The 6,250-nt window shown below is 43.1% G+C and overlaps 1 protein-coding gene across 1 annotated transcript in view; it reads right to left on the reverse strand.

Annotated features, from left to right (window-relative positions):
* Positions 1-6,250, reverse strand: part of LOC143019022 (inhibitory POU protein-like) — a 136,256-nt gene that overhangs the window by 129,095 nt on the left and 911 nt on the right. The window lies entirely within an intron of this gene.

A 6,250-nucleotide genomic window follows, 5' to 3' on the forward strand; every position in this document is an offset into this window, starting at 1 on the left:
GAAGGAGTAAGAGGAGGAGGAGGAGGAGGAGGAGAAAGAGGAGGAGTATAACGACGAAGAGGAGGAGGACGACAACAATGAGGAGGAGTAAGAGGAGGAGGAAGACGAGAAAGAGAAAGAGTAGGACGAGTGGTAGATGGAGCAAAACGAGGAGAAAGTTGAGGAGGAAATGGATAAAAGGGATAAAGTTGAGGAGGAGGAGGAGGAGGAGGAGGAGGAGGAAGAGAATGATGATTAGGACGAGAATGATGAGGATGATGAGGAGGAGGAGGAGCAGAACGAGGAGGAGGTGGAGGATGGGAAGGAGGAGGAGGAAAATCAGGAGGGCGAAGAGGAGGACGAGGAAGAGGAGGAGGAGGAGGAGGATGAGGACGAGGATGAGGACAAGAATAAAGACGAATATGAGGAAGAGGAGTAGGAGAACAAGGAGGAGGTGGAAGATGGGGAGGAGGAGGATGAGAATCAAGATGAGGGCGAGGATGAGGATGAGGACGAGGGTAAGGACGAGGATGAGAACGAGGATGAGGATGATGAGGAGGACGAGGATGAGGATGAGGATTAGGATGAGGAGGATGAGGAAGAGGAATATGAGGACGAGGACGAGGACGAGGACGAGGACGAGGACGAGGACGAGGACGAGGAGGAGGAGGAGGAGGAGGAGGAGGAGGAGGAGCAATAGGCAAAGGAGGAAATTCGCTTCTGCCCGTAACCCAAACACCTTTTGAATCTTTAATGTTCATTGATTGTGTAAGACGCGACGAGGGGAAGGGAGGGGAGGGGAGGGAAGGGAGGGGAAGGGAGGAGGGGGAGGGAGGGAAGGGAGGGGAGGGGAGGGAGGGAAGGGAGGGAGGGAGGAAGGGAGGGAAGGAGGAAGGGAGGAAGAATGAGGCTCCGAGTGAGGAAGGAAGAGAGAAGATAAGAGAGATAAAGAAAGAGAGATGGAGAAAGAGAGGGAGTTAGGGAGAGAAGGAGGAGAGGAAGACAAAGGGAGGGAGAGGGAAAGAAGAAAGGAAGAAGGGCAGAGAGAGAGAGAGAGAGAGAGAGAGAGAGAGAGAGAGAGAGAGAGAGAGAGAGAGAGAGAGAGAGAGAGAGAGAGAGAGAGAGAGAGAGAGAGAGAGAGAGAGAGAGAGGTAGAGAGAGAGAGAGAGGTAAAGAGGAAGGAAAAGGCGAACATAAAAAAAGGACTAGAAAGAGTAAAAGAACGAGGCATCAAAACGAAAATTTTGAGAAATAAAAAGAAGAAAGACTTAAGGAAGGAGTGACGTAGAAGGCGGGAGGGTGAGGGAGGAGGGAGAGTGAGGTGAGGAGGAATGGACATAATTATATTGTATACGGATGGATGTAAGGAGGAAGGGGGGAAGGTAGGGTGTTGAGTAAGGAAGGAAGGAAGGAAGGAAGGATATGTAAGGAGGGTGAAATAATAGCTGAAGACGGTAAAGGAACATAATTTCACTGTATACGGATGGTTGTAAGGAGGAAGGGGGAAGTTAGAGTGTTGAGTAAGGAAGGAAGGAAGGAAGGAAGGAAGGAAGGATAAGTAAGGAGGGTGAAATAATAGTCGAAGACGGTAAATAAGGTAGAAAATAAAAGTTTAAAGTTAATGAAGAAATACAGAAGTGTTCTTGAAAAGAGACGGTGAGGAAAAAAAAATAATGAAAAGAAGTGAAGGAGGAAGGTTGGGAAGGTTTCCGTAAACTAAAAGATGGAGGTAAATGGAGGACGTGGAGGGGGAAATGAAGAGATGAGGAGAAAATGGGGTGGAGTGGAGTGGAGTGGAGTGGAGTGGAGTGGACAGGGGTGTTACGCCGGGCAAGGAAGATGAGGAGGATGAGGAGGGGTATTACGAGGAGGAGGAGGAGGAGGAGGTGGAGGAGATCGAGGAGGAGGAGGAGGAGGAAGAAGGAGGAGGAGCAATAGGAGGACGAGGAGGAGGAGAAGGAGGAGGAGTAGGAGGACGGGAAGGGGGACGAAGAGGAGGAGGAGGAAGAGGAGGACGAAGAGAGGACGAGGAGGAGGACGAAAAGGAGAAGGAGGAGGAGGAGGAGAAGAAGGGGATGAGCAGTAGGAGGACGAGGAGGGGGACGAGGGGGAGCAGGAGGAGGAGGGGAGGAGGAGTAGGAGTAATATGAGGAGGAGAAGGACGAAAAAGAAGAGGACGATGAGAAAGAGGAGAAGGAAAGGAGGAGGAGAAGGAGGAGGAGGAGGAGGAGGAGGAGAAGGAGGAAGAGGAGAAGGAGGAAGAGGAGAAGGAGGAGGGGGAGGAAGAGGAAGAGAAGAAAGAGGAGGAGAAGGAGAGGGAGGAGGAGGAGAAGGAGAAAGAGGAGGAGGAGGAAGAGGAGGAAGAGGAGGACGGGGTGCAAGAAGGGTCGTGTGCTACTCGTGGGGTCCCACTCAAGGGAAGCAGTGGCAATGGGGAGCGAGTGGCAAATGGAAAGCGAAAATGGGGAATCACGAAGGGGGAGGAGGAGGAGGAGGAGGAGGAGGGGGACAGGGACGGGGAGGGGGAGAGGCGGGGTTAGGGGGGTGTTAAGGGGAGGGGGATGGAAAGGGAAAGGTAGGGGAGGATAGGGCAGGGTAGGGGAGCGTTTTGTGAGGTAAAGGAGGGAAGGAGAGAGAGAGAAGAGAGGGGTGAAAGGAGGGGAAAGAAGAATAAGAAAAGGTAGTGGATGAGAACGTAAGGGAAAATGGAGAAGAATAGAGAGAAGAGGTGTGAATTAAAGAGAGATAAAGAGAAAAGGGAGAAAATTGAGACTAGAGAGTAGGAAGAGAAGAGGGAAAAGGCAAATGAAGGGACAGAGGCAAGAAAAGAGAGAGAAAGAGAGATAAAGAGAAAAAGCATAAGAGCAGATCGGCCAAACATTTTCGTGTGGACAAGACTGCGTATTTTGCGTGCGAACTGGAAAAGCACTTGTGAATATCAGACATTAGTTTAAAAGACAATACAGAACAATTTATTGCCTTTCGGAAAGCTAAGTATAATGAGCCTGTAACGGAAGGAACTGAACCAGGGAAGTTGAGTATTGATTTATAAACAGTAAAAAAAAAAAAAATAAAATAAAAAAAAAAGAGAGGGGAGGTTAGGGGCGGATCAGATAGAACACGAAAAGAGGGAAAAAGAAAGATAAATAGATAGATAGAGAGAGAGGGAGGGAGGGAGAGGGAGAGAGAGAGAGAGAGAGAGAGAGAGAGAGAGAGAGAGAGAGAGAGAGAGAGAGGGAGAGGGGGATAGAGAGGGGGAGGAAGCGAGAGGGGGGGAGAAGTAGAGGGAGCGAGAGGGAGAGGGAGAGGGAAAGAGAGAGAGAGGTAAGTAGGTTAGAGAGAGAGAGGGGAGAGAGATAGAGGAGAGAGAGAGAGGGAGAGGGAGGGAGGGGAAGGAAAATAAGAAAGAGAGAAAACGCCTCTGGACTAGATGTAGACTGCCAAGGACATAAAAAGAGAGGAGGGGAATAGAGAGAAGTGAAGGGAAGGAAGAGAAAGATAGAGAGGAGGGATCCAAGAATATAAATCGAGAGGGAGAGGCAATCGAAAAGTAAAAAAGGGAAGGGACAAGGAAAGAATAAGCGAAGAAATATAAGAAATATATAGAAAGGGTAAGTGAAATAATATGAAAATCGTAACATTGGAAAGGGAAATGATAAAATGGAAGATAATGTAAGGGATAGGATACAAAAAGTAAGGAAAAAGGAGAGATGTAATATAGAGACGCAGAAAGATCGGGAACGTATGGAAGCTGCTACGATAGTTTCTTCTCTCTAGTCTTTCTAGACAGCGTCGTCTAGCTAACAAATAGTGCGGCCGCATCGCCTTGCGCGTTGTGGGGGTGTGGTGGTTGTGGCAGTGTGGTGGTGTGGGTGAGGGATTGAATTCAAACGGGCACCCCCGCAGCGAGCGACAGTAATTCGCTAACAGTTCAATGTGATTTGATCAAACTGGCTCGAGTCCATGGCTGATGGTGGCAGTTTTATCGGGCGTCGGTGAGAGGGAGATCGGATACAAGGAAGACGAGGAGGAGGAGGAAGAGGAGGAGGAAGAGGAGGAGAAAGAGGAGGAGAAAGAAAGACTTCGAGAGCTGATGGGTTGCAGTTCAGGCGAAGATGGAGGAACTCTGAGAGTCGGTTGAGGGTTTTTCGAAATTTCGACAAGAGGAAGAGCCGAATAAGAAGAACGAAGAGAGATCGGAGATTTCGGCAGAAGGAAGAACGGGGTGGATGTGAGAAAGTAACTAAAGGTCTTCCGGATCATCCGAGTGGGAGGTCTGGCCAAGAAAGGAGGAGTCTGTTAGCGGGAAGGGGATTTAAGGTAAAGATAAGGTTCGAACAATGGAGCACTGGGAGAGACTTCGAGAGCCGCTGGTGTGATGGAGGACGGCTTATTGTAGGAAGATTTGGAGTGAAGGCGAAGAGTCTTAAAAAAACAACAAAAAAAAAAAAAAAAAAAAAAGAGAGAAATAAAAAACAGTAAGTGGAGACGGATGGTTCGACTACATACTGTACATATGCGTGTATATATATATATATATATATATATATATATATATATATATGTATATATGTATGTATATGTATATATGCATATATATAAAACTTTCCAAGTACTCAAAGCCTATTCTCATTTGAAAAGTGTCTCAAACAAACAAATAAATTAAATAAATACACAAATAAACAAATAAATAAATAAATGAATAAATAAATAAAGGTGATTTTTTTTCTTTTTTTTTAGGATGTTATTCATTTTTGGTCTGGTTTCATTTACCAAGCATGTATAATTGAACATATTTCATCTTCCCGATAAAGACCTCAAAGAACTCGATCGTCGCTTATTGATCGTAACCTTCTGAAAATGGCGTCATTGTACACGTATTTTTTCAGATACACAGAAGAGATACAAATATGGAAAATGACTAAACATTATGATTTCTCGTATCATATTTCTCTAGTTACTTTATTTAGTATAGTAAATTATATTTTGAGAATGTTGTGCTATATATTTGAGACTCGATTTTGGAGCAGCAATACCTTATTAATGATTGTAATATAAAAAAAAAGAATATAATTTCAATAAGTGTGTGGATGAGTGTATGAAGGATATAGTATTTTTTTCTGAAAAACATAAGTCTGGTAAATATATATTCACATCTACTGCATGCCTATTATTAGATTTTTAAATGATACAAGTTTGGTAGCGAAAATAGATATGGAATATAAACTTTGTTCTCAGACCAAAAGCATGATAACTGTATAGTAGATACTCTATGGACATAATAACGAACAAGGTTGCCAAGATAATAGGTCAGTTTTCACAAATACATAATGATTGATATATGCATCACAAATGAAGACAAACTGAATATTGTGTGGAAACTAAACAAACAACATCATATTTCCCAGGAACTTTTTGTTTTTTCTTTTAGTTATTTTCTTGGGTATAATAGGCTTCTTGGATACATTTAACCAAAGACTCCAGTTTTCTGGGTAAATAGTATAATCTGAAGTAGAGTTTTAATAACACACACATATACGTATGTGTATGCATATACATATATATATATATATATATATATATATATATGTGTATATATATGTGTATATATATATATATAAGGTCCACCGCAAGGACTTGAACCTTTGCCTTAGTGACTGCTTATTATGAAGCAAAGGCGACAGCATTGAGCCAGCCAGACTCTACAATGCTATCGTCTTTGCTTCATAATAAGTAGTCGCTAAGGCAAATGTTCGAGTCTTTGCGGTGGAAGCTATATTTGTCACAATGACACACAACAAATATATATATACATATATATATATGTATATATATATATATATATATATATATATATATATATATATATATATATATATATATATCTATATATATATATATATATACTCCCAGTCAGCGCGAGACAATTAAGATTGATGTTGAGGAAAAAAGTTAGATTAGGATGGACTGGCTACATTAGGAAGCTTTACAGTAGCTTTGTTCCTGAATGGACTGCGAGAGACGAATATAACAGTGGAGGCAACATAAGATGCACTAATAGTATTAGTAGTATTACGTAATGGAATCATTCTCAGTAGCATCAATCAACGAGTCTAATGCGACAATACAATAAATATAATTGTAACAAATGTGATAGTAATTAAGGTGATAGTAGTAGTAGTTACAGTGTAATGGTGGTGTTAGTGAGAGTGGTAGTAGTATTGGTAGGGATAGTAGTATTTGCGTAAATAGTAATAAGTTAATTGTAGCA

This window comes from Oratosquilla oratoria, chromosome 36, assembly GCF_046742065.1.
Source record: "Oratosquilla oratoria isolate Oo_2021 chromosome 36, ASM4674206v1, whole genome shotgun sequence".
NCBI lineage: Eukaryota > Metazoa > Arthropoda > Malacostraca > Stomatopoda > Squillidae > Oratosquilla > Oratosquilla oratoria.